Raw genomic sequence first — 19,096 nt, 5'->3', positions numbered from 1 at the left:
TTTTTAAAAACCTGGAATGTAGAGGTTTCCTTGCCCTATTTGTTTATTTTTTCATTTTCACTTTTGTTTGCTGTTTATTATTTCCATCTTCCCTTCCCTTCAAGTTCCTCCTTTCTCCAATCACACTTTTTGTTTCATTTTCATTGCCTTCTAAAACTGCTGGAAATTGCTCCCCCTGCAGGACTTAAACTTTTCTCTTTCTTAAACTTCTGGGTCTTCAGACCTTCCTCCCAAAGAACAGAAGGCTCTTCTTAGCAAGGGAGATGGGAAGACATAATATCACTCACAGTTAGAAAATTCCCCATATATCGAAAGAAATTTTTCTAATAACTGCTTGGCTTACACTTCAGGTGTGAAAATGCAGGTTAGAAAACTCAAAAACAGGGTTTCCCCTACAAAATGTATTGACAGCCTGGACTGGGAAAGGTACTGCTGAATCTGGTTGGGTTAAACTATATCCCCCTCCCAACTACTACGGTGTCACCAAAGAGCAGGTAATGTAGTCCTGGATGTCCACCTCCTTACCTTGACACAACAGCTCTCCCCACTGGTAAACTGGAGACATTCCCAAGAAACATGACCATGGCCATTTTAATTAGCTGGTGGAAAGTTTGTTACTTTCAGTGGCTTAATTCCCAATAACCAAAGTTACCGTTTTAATAGAGACTGTACTCCCTCACCAACTGCTTATTTGCATAATTAATTCACCCAGCAACTCTTCCTTTTCGATTCACCTCCACCTTCTGTTTCTCTGCCTCCTTGTCTTTGCAGCTTTCCTCCCCCTCTTCCTCCTAATCTCTCCCAGGCACCAGAAACCAGTCCTGTGTTCCCAAGGCACCAGGGTGGAAGCCACAGAGCTGGAACTTGAGATACTGGACGTTCCTGGCTCCAGGTCCTGTTTTCACACCTCTTGCTGGGTTATTTTTGTGGCCTTGTGGGTAGCAGAGAAAGGAGAGAAGGAGGGGAAAGACACCCTCAGATATAGGTTTGACTCAAAACAGAATTGTGTGGCAGTGTTTTACCTTCCCAACCACCCACCCACAAGTTCATCTACTAAGAAATCTCCAGCCCAAGCAAGAGATGTGGAGCCTTCACCATCTCTATGCAGCCATAATTGCTTTGCCCTACCCAGCGTACTATGATATGCCTCTCAACATATGAACTAACTCCCTCCTGATGTACATCTGGGTTATGGTGAAATTCGTCTTACAATAATCCTGTGACTCTGGGCTTTATTAATCATTCTGTAGAGGAAGCTGCACTCCAGTTTTCTGTTTGATTTGATTTCATTCATCCTGTCTTTTTGCAAAATAGATGGTTGAGTGCATCCGATAATGTATGGTTTAATTTGGAGCACTATGGGTTTGAATTACCATTTTCATAATGTGCTGTGCATTAATGTGTTACATCATTTATAAAGAAGAATGTTCTGGGTTTCAAACTTTCTTCTGAAAGACAAAGTCACCTAAAGGAAACAAAGCCAATCACACCAACCCATCTTCTTATCTCCCTGCCAGAGAAACTCCTACCTCCCCAACTCAGGTTAAATCTGCCAAAGTTCATAAAACGTGACATGAGGTTTTTGTAGTCACATAATGCAGGTGGGTGTGGAGGTTTGGGGGGAACTTGCACAAGGCTGCCCGGGAGCCATCATTGGCAGTACAAAGCTCCCCCTCATTATTGCCTAACAACAGCTTTGTAGCCAACCGCGTTTGCGTTTGCAGAGACCTCCAGTGGATGGCTCTCCGTCGACCCTAATCCCAGCACTCCCTCCCCAATGGCTGTAATAACACCAGCTGTCTGTTACTCAAACTCTGACTGAGGAGGAAAAAGCACTGATTATCCAAATACAGTCATTAAAGGGGAAATGTGTTTTTAGGACTGTCAGAGTGATTAATGAGGGCTAGCCGTCTTTGCAAATGCACTTGTTTAGTCTAACTGGCAGCTTCTATTTTCCTATTGATTTATTGCAGCCGTTGCCGGGCCTTGGTGTGTGCGAAGTCAGGGCACTTCACAACTGTGCCCTGTTTAAACAGGAAAGGCATGCACCATTTTGTCCAGGAGGGAGGGAGCAGCCTAAAGTCTCTCCCTTCAATTCAGTCTCCAGGGGCCCAGACCAACAAAGAAGACATTAAAAACCTGCAGCCCAGAGAGAGAAGGAAACTGCCTCCCCTCCTTGGTCTTTCCCAGTCACTCAGATCCACAGCCGGTGGAGACACACCGTGGTCCTTAGACAAAGCCTGCCCTATTGTAACCCACATTCTCTCCTCCAACACCACCAAACCAGCTGCCATCCCTGGGTCCAAGTGCAGGAAAAGCACCCCCAGCAGAGGGAGAGGGAGAGAGTGAAAGAATGAAAAAAACAGAAGCCAAGAAGCCCCTATAAGTGTTGGTGTGTGTGTGTGTGTGTGTGTGTGTGTGTGTGATACATTGATAGATACCAATGGTTGGTTTCAACTTTTAAAAAGAGGTGGGGGGGGCCACAAAAGTGATATATCTTTTTCTTTCCACTTGTGCCTTTCATGTTTCGATAAACGAGATATCCAATGACCAAAACAGAGAAATGGCAACCCGAAAACAGTATTTGGGGATTATACTTCCAGGTGGTCGATGGTCAAAGCAGAGTTTACAAAATTCTTATTAGTGCCCAGCACAATGCCGAATGCCATGAGATACAGAAGAAGCCCAGACAAACTTCTTGTTTAGTAGTTGGGGGTGACAAAATGTGCTCATAAGAACCAGAGCAAGCCGGGCCCAGTGGCACAAGCCTGTAATCCCAAGTGGAGGCAGGAGGATTGCAAGTTCAAAACCAGCCTCAGCAATTTAGTAAGGCCCTAAGTAACTGTCTCAAAATAAAAAAAAAATTAAAATAAAAAGGGATATAGCTCCACGGTTAAGTGCCCCGGGGTTCAATCTCCTGTACCGAAAAAAAAAAAAAAAAAAGGCAAGGAGCAAGATAGCAGCGTACATAACTGCATTTATGCAGATCCAATAAAGTGCTAAATCATACTGTGCAGACAGTGAAGAACAGGACAGGATATAATAAGGTGCTAATTGTACAGATCAGATGGTGGAGCCGCAGGAGCTGGAGGAAGGAGAGCTCATGGGGGCTGGTGGAGGGGACCTGAGCCTCCCCAGTTCCTGCTGGGCCTATGCTTTTTTGAAAGCTGTAAGATGGATGAGGACTTCATACTATACTGGTGAGAGGGCTGAATTTGAGCCCCTGAGCCAATAATTTCTGTTTCTAGAACAGATCAAAGAACAGTCTTCACCCATGGTATAAACAACACATCTGAATTTTGTCCACTTGGATCTATCCCTAATCAGCTCACACCTTCCACAAAACATTCCAAGCATGGAAATGGTTTGTATGTCTTCCCTAAATGAAGTACCTTTCCAGGCTTTCCTAGGGTGGTGGCCTATCACCAGCATTATTAACACTTCCCATAATAGGAAAAGCTATCACTGGGTTTTTGGATCACAGATGAACTGAGAGAACTTTTTCTTAAGAGAAAAGAAGCTGACGACCTTTTTAAACTTCAGAATTGAAGACTAATGATATCAGTGTACTTTGTCAACTTCAGGACTATCCTGGAAAGTCCAGAATGTCTGGTTATTATGCAATAGTAGAAAGATCATTGAAGTGGAAGTCAGAGAACCTAGATTTTGTTTGGGTACTAAAACCTAATTGCTGTTTGACCTTGAACAAGGCAGTTAGTATCTCTGATCCTGTTTTCCCATTTCTGAAATGAAGTTGTTAGGCCCTATAATCTTTCAGTCCTTTGTAACTGGAATATTCTATGATTTTGTTTTTTAGGAGGCAAGATATCTGTGCTGCCCAGTCTTAAACTCCTGGACTCAAGCAATCCTCCTGCCTCAGCCTCCCAAGTAATTGGGACTAATGATGTGTGCCATTGTGCCCAGCTTCTATGAATTTATAAAATATTTTAAAAGTGAAGCATCACAATGGTTGGAGTTGGTCAGGACATTCTGTCCCTGGTCCTTATCAAGTGCAATTCTGATGTTCCTATCAGAGTTGGGGTTGTAGCTCAGTGGTAGTGTGTGCTTAGCATGCATGAGACCCCGGGTTCCATCCCCAGCACCAAATAAATAAAAAAAAATAAAAAGTTCCTATCAAAACAGTAAATAGGGATGATCCAGCAAAGGAAGCACCATGACCACACCTTGATATCAAGGAGTGGAAAGGGGGTACATAAGCAAAATGTCATAGTGTAGATTTTTTCACCCAAAAAACTGACTCCAACAGAGTGAACTACTAACATACTTTTTTAATTTGGTGAAATGCTGAGCATAGATTGATGAAGGCATTTCAGAGACTGCATGGGATGCTTAAGTGGGTTAGAAATTATTTTAAATAATTTTGAGAATCCCGTAAGGTTAAAGCAAGATCTACAAACAGAATCCAATTTTTTATAGCCTACAGCCAATTGCTTTTGGAAAATGGTACTGGCAGGAGAAGAAATGAAAAACAGATAAAAATCAAACCATACTGGGGGGACCTTTGCTCTGAGTGGGCAGTGGGTATCTTCACAGCTCTTTGAAACATAAAATAAAATGATCCTTCTAGAGCTTAAATCAGAGCCAGATTTTAGAATGGAAACAGCAATTTGAAAAATGCCAAGACTCATCCCCCGACATCCTGTTTGCTCCCTGGGTATGTGTACATGTGAGTGTATGTGTGTGCATGGTGTGAGTTACACATGGGTTTATGCTCAGCCCATAAAGGAAATCATTTGTGCTCTTCCTTCTGACTTTTGACAACTTCAGATATGGGTACCACCAAACACAGAAATGACAGGTCAGACATCATTTTGTGTGTCCCATCATGGCCAAATAAAATAATATATGCTAGGCATTTAACATTTACAACAATCCTCCAATCCTCTCTCAGGATAAAATTCAGAAGAGGTTAAGTAAATTGTTCATGATCTCACAATTAAAGAACTGTGAAGCCAAAATTCTAATATGCTTCTGACTACAAAACTTTGCATGGTGGCACACACCTGTAATCCCAGCAACTCAGGAGGCTGAGGCAGGAGGATTGTGAGTTCAAAGACAGTCTCAACAACTTAGCGAGGCCCTGAACAACTGAGTGAGCCCTATCTCAAAATAAAACATAAAAAAAGGCTGAGGGCACTTAGTCAAGTAGCTTCAGACTTTGTATCTTGAGGGGTCTGGCGGTTACAGATAGAATGAGGGGGACCTATCTATCAAAAAGTATTGATTGTTGAGTGTGTTGGGATTATATTAGACTACACACAATTCAAATGAAGTTGGTCCTGCCCTTCACTTCCAAGAGCTAAGATGCTGGTGAGTACACAAGTTTAACACATTCAGTGAACATTTTGAGTACCCACTAAATAATATGTACAGTTGTCCCTCTTTGTCCTTCCTTGGGGTCCACATCCAAGGATTCAACTAACCAGGATCAAAAAAAAAAATTCCTTTTGAAAGAATTGCATGTAAGACTGGGGATGTGGCTCAGTGGTAGAGCACTTGCCCACCATGAACAAGGCCCTGTGTTTGATACCCCGCACCACATACACAAAACAAAACCAATTGCATCTAAACTGAACACATATATTTTTCTTATCATCATTCCTTAAATGCTATATTATTTGCATGGTGTTTACATTGTATTAAGTATTATAAGTGACCTAAAGATCATTTAAAATTTAAGCAAAGATGTGCATGAGTTATATGCAAATACTAGACCATTTTATATAAGGAACGTTGAGTATCTGTGGATTTTGTTATCAGAAGGAGCATCCTGAAGACAATTCACCTCAGATACCAAGGGATGACTGCACTATAATCTGCTCTGGGAATTCAAAAGATGTGAGAGGTGCTAGCCTTGTCTCTAGTCAGTTTAACAGGAGACAGATGCATAACTGACACATAATGTACTAAGGTCTTTATAAATGCTATTGCAGTTGTCAGTTTAAGCTAGATTGTGCAGTGACAACAAATTAACCCCCAGTTCTTAGCAACTTGACATATCAAAGGTCTTCTTCCTTTTTTATTTACACTACCTATATATTGCAGATTGGCAAGGATTTCCATCAGTCATGGTTCAACCAGAATAGCAGAAACAGTAATACAGTAAGGCATTTCTTAAATATTGGTTTATGCAGTTCTGGTGGCTTATTGAGCAAATTAGAAGTCTTTAAGGCTAGTAGGCAGGAAATCATGTTCACAAATAGGCTGAAACTCTCTGGCAGGAGCCATGTGAAGTCTCTGAGTTCAGGGAAGGCTTAAACCCTTCTTAAACAGCTTGCCTGATTAGACCAGGCCCACCGCAGATCATCTCCCTTTTTTTTTTTTTTTTGTGGTGCTGGGGATTGAACTCAGGGCCTTGTGCTTGCAAGGCGAACACTCTACCAACTGAACTATCTCCCCAGCCCGATCATCTCCCTTTTGATCAACTTAAATTCCACTGATTAGGGATTTGGATCACATCTGCAAAATCATTTCACAAAAGCACAGATTCATGTTTGAATAACTGGAGACTGTAGTCCAGCCTCAACCAACTGGGGCACCAGAAAGCATCACACAATTCTACCTAATTAATCAGAACCACTGACTGAGAAACAACAACCAAGGAACACCTGCAGGATTTTGCATGAACTATTACATGTTTCAGGCCAAAAATGGCATTTATCACTTCTACTCATAACCTTGTGCAAGCACTGGCTCAGTCCCTCCTAACTGCAAGACTGGGACATTGACTCTCCCAGGTTCCCAGAGGAAAAAATTGAAGGTGAATGCACCCTAGGTGTTGCCTGGAACATCCTGCTCCCCACCCCATTTTACACCGGGAAAACTGAGTCTGTGGTGAGATGAAGGCCACTGGTGACTGCCCAGGGCTAAGCTCAAATGAAAATGTCAGGGCCACTGGAAACAGATGTAAACCTTTTTCCTTCCTGAACATTTATGGAGCACCTGATGTGTACCAGGCCTGGTACTGAGCACTTTGCACATCAGCTTTCATTTATCCTGACAATTCTCTGGCGTGTTGTGTGTTATGGAACACATTTTGCCTAAGGTCACGAAGCCAGTAAGTGATAGAGGCAATATCGCTGCCAAACCTCTGTGACTACAAAGCCTATGTTCTTGCCACCAGAGCCACCACATACTACTATACAGGTGGTGCAGGGCATGAACTCATCCAGCCATGGGAGCAAGTCTTCAGGGCCCATGAGACCTGCCCTGGGGCTGCCTCCGGTTTTTTTTGTTTTTTTTTTTTAACTCAGGATTGAACCTTTACCATCAAGCTACATCCCCAGTCCTTTTTTATTATTTTTTATTTTGACTCAGGATGTCAATAAGTAGCTTAGGGTCTCACTGAGTTGCTAAGGTTGACTGTGAACTTGCAACCTCCGGAGTCACTTGGGTTACAGGCGTGCACCACCACACCCAACCTGCCTCAGTCTTTTTCTAAATCTCCAAAGGCTCCATGTAGGTGGGGGCAGGATAGGGAGGGCCTTGCTTACCTCCAGCCCTCTCCTCCTAACATCATGAATCAGAAAGGAAACTTCTATTCCCTGATCACAGGCTCAACTCCTGATAGTCACAACTGAGCCTTATAGTAAGCAGAGACTGTGGAATGCTAACCCTGAATCGAAAAAATATTTCTGGAGAAACTTCTGTGTATGCTAAATGCTATTGGAGCACAGAAGATGCTCACTTCAAAGTGCTTACAATCTAGTAGGAAAAATAGTACAAGATCATACTAATAGTGTAAGTACAACAATGACAAATGAAGGGCACCCTGGGAACCAGAAGGATTCATTCATTCTCTCAGCCCCAAGAGGAGGAAGGAGAGAGCTTTGAGGTTTGGTGGGGTGGACAGCCTCAGCAGGGCCCAAAGTGGAACTGTACAAGTGTGTTGAAGGACACCGTGCAGTTCACACTGACCAGCTTCTATCTGCAGAAGCAGAAAGGCAGGCACCTTAAGTCAGTGCGGCCATCCAGCAGTCAGCCAAATGGGAGGCGACAGGTTCAGAGCAGGGAGGTAGTTATTGGAGAGCTGCAGCAAGAGGGAAGGAAGGTGTTTGGCAAAACATAACTCTCTCTAGCTCAGGGTTTGGAATCCAATGGTGCACCATGCCTGCTGGCCTGACTCTACCGGGCACAGCCGCCCACCCTGGGCTCGCCCCCTTGCAGAGCCTTTCTGGCTCTGATAGCGTGTCAGGGCCCAGAGTACCGTGAGGGAGCCTCAGGAACCTCTTGATGTCTTACGACAGGTGAGGATTTCACTCCCATCCCCTCCTTTTCTTTCCTTCTTTCTTTTTCTTTTTCTTTCTTTCTTTTCTTTTCTTTTTTTTTTTTTTTTTTTTTTTTGTGTGTGTGTGTGTGTGTGTCTGTGTGTGTTTGTTTTCAGTACTGGGGATTGAACCCAGGGTTGCTTTACCACTGAGCTACACCCCCAGCCTTTTCAAAAAAAATTTATTTTTATTTTGAAGCAGGGTCTCACTCTGTTGCCCAGGCCATCCTCAAACTTGTGATTCACCTGCCTCAGCCTCCTGAGAAGCAGGAATTATAGGTGTTGGCCACGATGCCTGCTCCATCCCCTTCTTGATTCTCACCTGTTCGCCCTCTTCTTTGGAAGTGTTGGGAAAGAATTCTCAGAGAGCTGGCTCCATTGCACCTTGCTCCTAACCATAACCTCCCCCTTTTGTCCCTCCCCCAATGCCATTCCTCCCCCCAAAACACCACACACGCACGCACACATACACACACACACACACTCTCCCTCTCACCCTCACCTCCCTTCCCTCCCCCACCCCTTCCCCTCCATTTGTTTCAATGAACAGCCCCTTTTATCTATTCTGTAGGTACAAATGAAGCTGTCAAATTTGATCAGGCGCTTGATATGACAGGCTGTGGGAGTCAGGACCCCTTGAACAGAGTGGGCCTTGTCTGTCACAGCCTGCCTGACACTTCCCATAATGCCCAGACTGATGAGATTCTGAGTAGGGCCCAGCACATTTTCAACTCTATTTTGGGTGAAAACCCTTCTTGAAAGATCTTGAAAGGAGCTGGCAGTTCAGCCGCCCGGATGATTAATGAGGGTTGGCTCCGCTGGATGGATTTCTCCTGGTGCCAACAGCCGTCCTCCCAACAGGCTAGAGCGTGTTGCCTTTGACTTCCCCCCAGCACTTCCCCCTCATCCCCCTCATGGGGACACCCCCCAAAACCTTTCCCACCAACCCTCAGACGTTCCCCCAAGCCCCTCACCTCCGCAGTAAGCCACCAATCTCTCCCTGTCCTCTCCCAGTTTCTGATACAGAGCAGCCCCTGCAGATGGAAAAAGTTAAGTGTCCTAGTGGAGGGAGGCCTAACTTGAGTGAGCAGGGCCTCCTGGATCGCTCTGCAGAGTTGAGGGACGCAGAAGGAAGGCTGAGCAGAGACTGCAGAGGACAGAGACCCGGGCTTTCCTTGAGTGCATGTCTCATGCCCCAGTGGTCAGGGGTGGGCCTCTTTGCTTTTTCTCCATGGATTTAGGAGCTCTGAGGACAGAAAACGTAGGGTATCTAAAGCCCCCATAGGATAAAACATCAAACTTCTTGGGTTGCTTCATTTTTGTTGTTTTCTTATCTCATGGTGTTTCTCAAAAGAGGCCCAATTGACATTTGGGGCAGGACAACTCTTTTTTTTTTTTTTTTTTAATTTTTATTTTACAGAATGCATTTTGGATTCATTGTACACATATATGGTACAATTTTTCATTTCTATGGTTGTACATGCTATAGATTCACGCCATTCGTATATTCATACATCCACATTCCACTCTTTCCTTCCCCCCCACACCGCCTCCTCCACTCCCCATTTCCTTTTATGCAATCCAACAATCCTCCATTCTTCCCTTACCCCCTCTCCCACCCCATTATGTATCAGCATCCACTTCTCAGAGAAAATAATCAACCTTTGGATTTTGGGGATTGGCTTATCTCCCTTAGCATGATATTCTCCAACTCCATCCATTTACCTGCAAATGCCATAATTTTATTCTTCTTTATGGCTAAATAATATTCCATTGTATATAGGACAACTCTTTAGGGGACAGGATCCTCCTATGGAGGATGGAAAGTTTAAAATCCTCAGTCTGAAGATGCTGATTGCTTGAAACACCTCCCACCAAGTAGATAACTAAAACCATCCCCTACAATCACAGATGCCCCTGGGGGTGGCACCAGCCATGGCTGAGAACCACTGTTATGGTAAAGATGCTGCTCGCCCTCATGTACCTTGAGAGCAATGCCTACTCCTTGTTCTCCTTGAGCTCTTACTTACACCACTCACACCTACTTGAGAAAGCACTGCGAAAGAGGGGAAGAAGGGTTCAGGGGTGCTCCCATCCACCCTCGATACTGACTTTTCTCCTTTACTGATGCCTCACACCAGTCCTGCTCCAAACTCTATGGTGTTCCCTTTCTCTTCCAGTTTCCTGTTTTCCCCAGATTATGGAGCATGGTGCTTAGGAGAAAGAATGATGCCCAAAACTTCTTTGGGGATTTCAAGCTCAGAGCCCTTCAGATACAGGCAGGAACAGTCAGGGTCAGGAACTCACTATTTCTTTTTAAAACATCCATAGCTTTCTTTTTCAAACCAGGCTTAGGTATGTGGACTCTGTCAGAGGAGAAGCTGGATCCCTGTAACCAGGGTGCTCACCCATGACCTCTTGTGTGGAAAAAGATAAGCACATTCCTGGGGCCAAATCTCCTCACTCCCTACTTTATTCTTTTCCTTTCCTTCTTAAAAGAGAGGAGGTAATCACAAAATTTACCCTCCCCCAGGCCATTTGGTGAATGCCTAACCAACTCTGAGATCATCCAGCCCACACATAACCCAAGACCATAGTTCATTCATTCAGTACCATTTCCTGAGCATCTACTACATGTTAAGCACTGGGCTTGGCTCTGGGGAGATAATAATGAGCCAAAAACATGCTGCTTCTGCCTTCGTAGAACTGGCAAATAAGGAGACAAAAACTAAACAAATCAATATACAATTGTGGTAGTAGCAATGAAGGAAAAGTAGAGTTTGTATAGTATCTATAGAGAGGTTCATGTGTTAGCTTTCCATCACTGTAACAAAATCCATGAGAAAACCAACTTAAAAGAGGAAAGATTTATTTTGGCCCATGGTTTCAGAGGTGTCAGTCCACGGTCGACTGGCTCCATTGCTATGGGCCTGTGGTGAGACAGAACATCATGGAGAACAGGGTGAGTTGGAACAGGGCTACTCACTTCATGGCTGCCAAGAAGTAGGGGACGGGGGTACAAACAAGATATGCCCTTCCTGGACATGCCCCCAGTTGCCCACCTGTTCCAACTAGACCCCACCTCCTAAAGTTCCTACTATCTCCCAATAGTGCCACCAACTGGGGGCCAAGCCTTTAATATATGAGACTTTGGGGGACATTCCAGATCCAAACCATAAAAGACAATAAACAAGGAATCTTCATTTTAGAACTAAGATCTGGAAAAAGCTCTTTGGGAACATGACATTGAAGCTGAGACTCACAAGTTGAGCAAGATTAACTAGGTGAAGAGGGCAGAATATTTCAAGCCAGGGAAAGACACACCTGAACATCAGGCAAACTCCCCTGTCATAGAGGTACTGTCCCTATTAGCTATGTCTTCATGGAAGGACAAAAACTCAGTAATTCAGTCAAACCTTAGAAGAACCAGAAGAGCAAAGAGCCGGGAGGAGAAAGGGAAATCAAGGAGTGCAGAGTGAAATTGACAACCATCCCCTTGTCCCTAGCTCCTAGGCACCCAAAAACAGCCCTGGGCAAGGTGTGACCTCCACATACCAAGGCAAGCCAGGAGGATAACTGAGCTGAGCTTGTGCAGAACAAAGTCTCTTCAGGGCATCCTGGAGCTGTAAGTGGGGTGCTGATGGAAACAAAAATTCAATGCAAAATCACATAAGGCAATATGTAATTACAAGGTTCTTATGGGAATATGAGGCTTGAGGGATGTTAGCCCTCTCTTTTCCAGAAAGATAATTTTTTAATAAAATATGGAAGAATGTGTTTCTTACTTTTGGAAACTTGTGTGAGTCTGCTTTCTGTTACTATAACAAATACCTCAAATAACCAACTTAACAAGAGGAAAGTTTTGTTTTGTCTCACAGTTTTGAAGGTTTTAGTCCATGATTAGTTGGCTCCATTGCTTTTGTGCCTATGGTGAGCCAGCCAGTGTGGTGGGGAATATGTAGAGGCATGCCATGGCAGGCAGGCAAAAACAGAGGAAGAGGCAAGGACCCCACAATCTCCTACAAAGTCACACTCCCGATGACCTAAAACCTTCCATTGGACCCCACCTCTTGAAGTTTCCACTACTTCCCAACAGCATCAAGCTGGGACCAAGTTTTAAACACAAGGGTCTTCAGGGGACATTCCAAGACCAAACTATAGCACAGGCTTTCATTGAATCCCCATTGTCTAATAAGATCAAACCTTTACCTTAGCATTCAAGCCCTCCTCAAGTGACCCCAATGTACATTCCCACTGTCCTTACCAGAATTCTTCACAGGTGCCCAAAGGAACAACCCACTGTTTCCTAGACATCAGGATCTTACAGTGAGTTATTCCTTCTTCCTGAGAGGACTATGGACCTCTCACAAATTTACCGCTCTCATTTTTACTCCCAGCCATTAGTTTCCATCTGCTCTAAGTATTTTCAACTCCTTATTTTTGTCTCCATAGTCCTTCTCCATGTGAGTGCCTCTTGCCTCCTCCCACTGGACCACAGGCTCCTTAAAGGCAAGAAGGGTATTTTATTTATCTTCATGTCCCCCATGCCTAGGACAGTGTCAAGCACATGGTACACAATCAATAAGTGCTTGTTATGTTTCATTAATTGACCTCTAAAGAGCTAAACATTTGTCAGTGTCTTGGAACCAAAGTCATTAGTTGAATGAGGGAAGAGCCCCAGGGATGAAATTGAAAGGAAGGACAAAAGAAAAACAATCACAAGGGAGAAAGAATGTACCTGTTCTTCCAGAAGATTCCTTTCTCTAGTCCATCTCCCTATGTCCAGACGGCAGGACCGTCCTAAGGGAACAGGAGTTGTTCTGAGGACTTTTGACTGTAGCAGCTACCCACAGAGGCAGGCAGAAGAGACCCACTGGATGGGACATCAGCAGCCTCCTTCCCCTACCAATGTGCCATGGTGACTGGAATGTCAAGTCATTCCTTGGAGGTAAGGAATGAAATCCCAGGAAAACATCATAAGACCGTGCTCATAAAAGCCAAAGCCATAGCTCTGTAGTAGGGCACTTGCCTTGCATGTACAAGGCCCTGGGTTCAATCTCCAGTGCAGCAAAAAAAAAATAAAATAAAATAAAATGTCCAAAAGCAAGTTGGAAGGGAAAAATCAGCTCAGTTAATATACTAGTGTCCACCAAACATGTTAGAAATAGCATCTAAGTACCAGGTTTAGTGGTACACACATATAATCCCAGAGACTCAGGAGGCTGAGGCAGGAGGATTGCAAGTTTGAGGTCAGCCTTAGCAACTTAGGGAGACCCTCTCTCAAAATAATAAAATAAATTTTTAAAAAGGGCAGGGGTATAACTTCGTGGTAAAGCACCCCTGGGTTTAATCCCAGTACCAAAAAAGAAAGAAAGAGCATCTAAGTAAACAGAGGTAGAGTCTGAAGAGAACAAGACATGAAACCATTGAGGGTAGAGAAGGAGTCAGGTCAAGAAATCTCCACACCAGGAACATTTTCCCAAGAAAGGAAGCTCCAGGCTAGCACCCTGGGAAGACCTGACAGCTGGACAACACACACACCAAGAATCTAGGGCAAGAGTGCTTCCCCACTCCAGCATAAGATTCTCTAGTAGATACTTACCTGCTCCACTAAAAGCATCCACCCTGATGGCACAGATCTTGACCATATATCCCTGCTTTATCCACAGTGTCCAGTCTGTGCCTGGCATGTAACAAGTGCTCAACAGATAATTCTAGGATATAATGAATAAATGAATGAGGCTGTAGAAGGATGCTGAGAATGGACCACAACCAGAAACTAGTCCTGGTGAAGCTGAGGATGGAGTTCCTCTAAGCAATACCTGGAACCAGTCCAGGGCCCCTTCTAGCAGACACAGGTCCACACCTGAGCAGCTTGGGAAGGACATACACAAGCATGCCCAGCATTTGGCACTTGGAACAGAACTGAACCCCCTCCTGTCTTTCAGGATTTCTTCAGGGAGAAAAAGAATTTTCCTGCCATCAGGCCAGAATATAAAAACAAGGCTACATAAAACAGGCCTAGGAGGGAAAGAGGAGGCCAAAAACAATATGCTCCCTCTCTCCTGTTTTTTTAGGACCTCAACCTCTTTTCCCAGTGAGGGGGAGAAGAAGAGGGGAGCAAAGCTTAATAACCCTCTGCCCCCTTGCCAGGACAGAGGCCCTCACAGGCGGGGAGTCAAAGAAAACTTTTCCGAGACTGATTACCAAGAGGGTAACTAGGTACACAGAGCACATGTGAACAGGCTCCTCGTTTCCAATTCAGGACTGTCAGATGGTGATTAATGACTAACAGCCACAGAGCAGCCTTGATTGCCAAGTGCCGTATTGTTAATCCTGACGTTTAATGAGGCCGGACACGACTCCAGCACAATTCCACACCATCATCTGCAAATAGCGCTCGACGGACTTAATTGGTTAAGTATTTCTCTCTCTCTCTCTCTCTCTGCATGTGTGTGTGTGTGTGTGTGTGTGTGTGTGTGTGTGTGTGTGTATGTGAGAGAGAGAGAGAGAGGTATAAGGGCAGAAGAAAGGGGCAAGATGTTCAAGTGTGAATTTGCCCTGCATGGACATCTCTATTTTAACCCATGCATCAGTTGGTACAAGGTCCACAGGACTGAATTTGTCCACCTACACTGTAACCCCAACAGAAAACTCTCTGACGTGATGCAACCTCCTCCTGCTGCAACCCTGCCCACCTCACTCCATCCAACCCCTGCTGTGGGTTCCTTCCCCACCACCCTCACCACCACTGCCTCTGAAGGGCAGCTGGGAGCTGGCATGTTTGTGAAGTTAAAACACATGAAAGGAAGTTGAAAGAAGAAGTTGTCTAGAAGTGGGCCAGGATCCAGGGCTCCTGAGAAGCCACTTTTTCACTGGACTCAGATCAATGGCACTTTGGCCCGACTGACTGGGCGGTTCCTCCTTTGCCAAGAGAGAACTATGTCACCCCCATTCCGGAACTCAACACTCTCTTAGGAAGTGAACAGAATCCATCTTATTGTTCTAGAAACAGCATCCTAGGCAATAGGGACAGAGAGACTGACCCAACAAGAATTCTCCAGGCCAACTCAGCAAGGTGACGAAGGGCCTAGGGCAAATCAAGCCAAGAAGCCAGTATTCATGAGATGCTGGCTATACTCAGTGTTGTGGCTGGGCCTTACAAGGACAGAAGGAAGTGAGTAGCACACAGGTAGCTGGCCATCTAGCTGGAAAATAGCCAATGGGATGTGAAAGTAGTCTAGATTTTGCATGCCAAGGGCCATGTGAGCAGTGCAGATGGTGCCACAAGAGTCTGGAGAGGCCAGCAGAAGCTGAAAATGTCCAGAAAAGGCAGGGAGTATATACAGTGATCTGAAAAATGGGGAACACTCAGGTGAAAGCACTGGGAAGGCCATTATCCAGCAAGGGTTTTAGAAAAAATAATCCCCACTAATTACCCCTTAAAGGCTTGAACCTCAGAAGTATGGCCCCCCAAACCAGCAGCATGAACCTCACCTGGGATCCTATTCAAATGCAGACTCTCAGGTCCCACCCCAGACCCATGACTCTAAATCTGCATGTTAACAAGAGCCCCTAAGTCATAGTGCACACGTTACAGTTTAAAGGTGATCCCCTAAATGCCCCGACCAAGAAGCCACATGGAAAAGCAAGCCTGACCTAAGGACCCGATGCCTGGCATTCCCCCCACAGATACCCACTGTACCACTACACCAAAAGATGCCACCTGAGCAACCTGGGTTCCAGCCCGACTACAGAGGGAAGGCACTGGGTGGCTTTGCAAGGCTCGGCCACCCTGTGCGCTGAAGGACTCAGGTCACAGGCAGAGGCAAGTGATGTTCTCCTGCGGGTGTCCCAGGCTCAGGCCTTTGTTCCAGTCCAGCGGCTGGAACCTAAAGGCCCCATGCTGAGGAGTTCAGTTCATTACTGAGGCCTGGTGTAATTACTGCTCTGCCAACTCTCATTCCATTTGGCATTCCTAACCTCCCTGATTGCCCTGCTCCAGCCCCTTTAACTGTGGGAGGGTCAAACTCAGAAAATAATAATTAAAAGCTAATGTGTCCTCTTGGGACTCTGGGCCTAGGGGTGCCCTGCTGTGACCCACCAAATCCTCGCCATGAACCAACATTCTCCCTACCGAGGTCTCTCCTTTTGGAAACCAGAAATCTTAGGAGTTCTTCTCACTGGGCAACTGTTTTTTCTCCCCCTGCAAATTCTGATTTATCCCCAGTCTTATCAAATGCTCCTGTGATTTCAGGGCTTCTAGAAACCCGCCCCACTCTGAAAGTTCAGGAAAAAACGTGTGGGTTGAAAGCAAGAGACCTTGTTCCAGTTCTAGTGCTCGGCCTCCAGAATGACTGGGCAATGCACTTCCCTATTCATGCCCATGTTTCCTCCTTGAAGAATGGAGGGATTGGACAACATGGTTGATCTCTAAGGTACTTCTCAGCTGTGACACTGTGATTTTATTTCAGAGAATATTGTGAGGATTAACTGTCAGATAAGGATGTTATAATACATTGAGGAGTTTAAAAACATATGCAAGGTGAGTTCAAAGCCAGCCTCAGCAACAGTGAGGTGCTAAGCAACTCAGTGAGAACATGTCTCTAAATAAAATACAAAATAGGCCTGGGAATGTGGCTCAGTGCTCAGTGGTTGAGTGCCCCTGAGTTCAATCCCCACTACCAAAAAACAAATAAAAATAAAAATAAACATGCTAACATAAGGAAATAAGGAGATTCTATCCTTGGGTCACCCATCACTCTCTCGAGTGAGAAAGTGTCCTACTGTTTTCCTGGTTCTGTTTCCCTTGCCAGACTGATAGCAACATGAGGGCACAGACTGAAGTTTCCACTTCTTTTGTATCCTCTCTCAGTGACTAACACCCACAGAAACCACTCAATAATACTGTTTACTGGGTGACAGACTGATTGCCCTTCTGGCTGCTCATTCATTTAAATAGACTTATAAGAAGCTTAACAGAAAACTGGTTACCTTTGCTTCTTAGGAAAGAAAGGTAAAAGACCACTTTTAAATACACCTGTCTCACTTTTCTTAAGGAAAAAGGAATAGTTTATCCCCTCAAAATTAACTGGATTTGGACATTCAAATGGAATTTTTAATACTGCCTTGCAAATGAGCACATACCAACATGCCAAAGGCTTAATTTCATTCCCCAGGTTCTTCCTGAGCGTTCATTGTGCCAAACTCTGACTCAGGTATAGGGAGATACAGAAGAAATACTATAACATAATAACATTTTAACAGAATTTAGATATCAAAATAAGCACAGTCCCACTCAAAATGGTCACTTTCAAAGATATGTATATTCTGCTATGTTGACTCATTCAAAACTCCTTGGTTTTTTTTTTGGCAGTGCTGGGAATTGAACTAAAGGCTTCATGCATGCTAGGCAAGTGCCCTACCACTGAGCTATATCCTCAGACCTGTCTTTGGAATTCTTTGAAAACCATCTTCAAAACCTATCACATTGCAGAACCAACCTAGATGTCCTTCAATAGAGGAATGAATAAAGAAACTGTGGTATATATACACAATGGAATTTTATTCAGCACAAAGAAGAATAAAATTATGGCATTTGCAGGTTAATGGATGGAGATGGAGAATATCATGCTGAGTGAAATAAGCCAATGCCAAAAAAACAGAGGCCAAATGATTTCTCTGGTGACTGGATGATGATACATGACGGGAGGTCAGGGGGAGGCAAGAATGAAGGAAGGATGGATTGTATAGAGGAAAATGAGGGGTAGGGAGGGTGTGGGGAAAGATAATAGAATGAGACAAACATCATTACCCTAAGTACATGTATGATTATGCAAATGGTGTGACTCTACATCATGTACAACCAGAGAAACAAAAGTTGTACCCCATTTGTGTACAATGAATCAAAATTAATTAGTTAATTAATACAAGATTTTGGACCAGGAAAAAAAAAAAACCATCACAACATTCTCTATTGAAGGTGACAATTTTTTTCTTTTTTTCTTTATCTTTTTTGCCTTTTTTTTTTTTTTTTTTTTTTTGCAGTTGCTGGGGATGGAACCGGTATTGCATATCCAAGGTAGGTGCTCTACCACTGAGCTATACCCACAGACCACAACGTCAAATCTTCTTGTATTGATTAGGGTGAAGGGGGTTTGAATATCTCTTGAAACCAACCCTGGTAAACAAACTGAATGACCAGGCTCATTCAGCCAGGTCAAAAATCTAAATAATGTATATAAAGAAGTTTTTAATGAGTATATGAGAAGGGGCAGCTTTCCAATGTGAGCACTCTGAAGATCCTCTTTCACTGAGCTAAATTCAGTTGCCTCTGTAAAATTCAATCTGTAAGAGATCTCCTTTCTTCTACCCTGGTCCTACTCTCCACTTCTCAGGCCCCATCATCTGTTCTTGACAGATCAACCTGAGAGATCTTCTGGAATCATAAGTCAAATTATGTCATTCATTAGTCTGAATCCCTGCAAGGGTTCCTGTCTCGCTCAGAATGGAGGCAAAATTCCACAGGGTGACCTCTGAGACCAGCATAATCCAGCTCCCCAATCCCTCTGTGACTACTCTCCCACCACTGTCTCCTTCAGTCACTTGGCTCCAGTCACATAGCCTCCTTGCTGTTCCTCAAACATGCCAGGCATACTCTGACTTAGGGCCTTTGCTCTAGCTGTTCCCTGCCTGGAAAACTTCTCTTCCAAGTATTTACTCCCTCGTTTCCTTCATGTCTTTGGTCAATTTTCACCTTCTCAATGAGACTTATTATGACCTATTTAATACCTCTGTTAATAATGTCTC

The sequence above is a fragment of the Sciurus carolinensis genome, chromosome 4 (assembly GCF_902686445.1).
Source record: "Sciurus carolinensis chromosome 4, mSciCar1.2, whole genome shotgun sequence".
Classification (NCBI taxonomy): domain Eukaryota; kingdom Metazoa; phylum Chordata; class Mammalia; order Rodentia; family Sciuridae; genus Sciurus; species Sciurus carolinensis.
Note: the sequence above shows the minus strand (reverse complement) of the source record.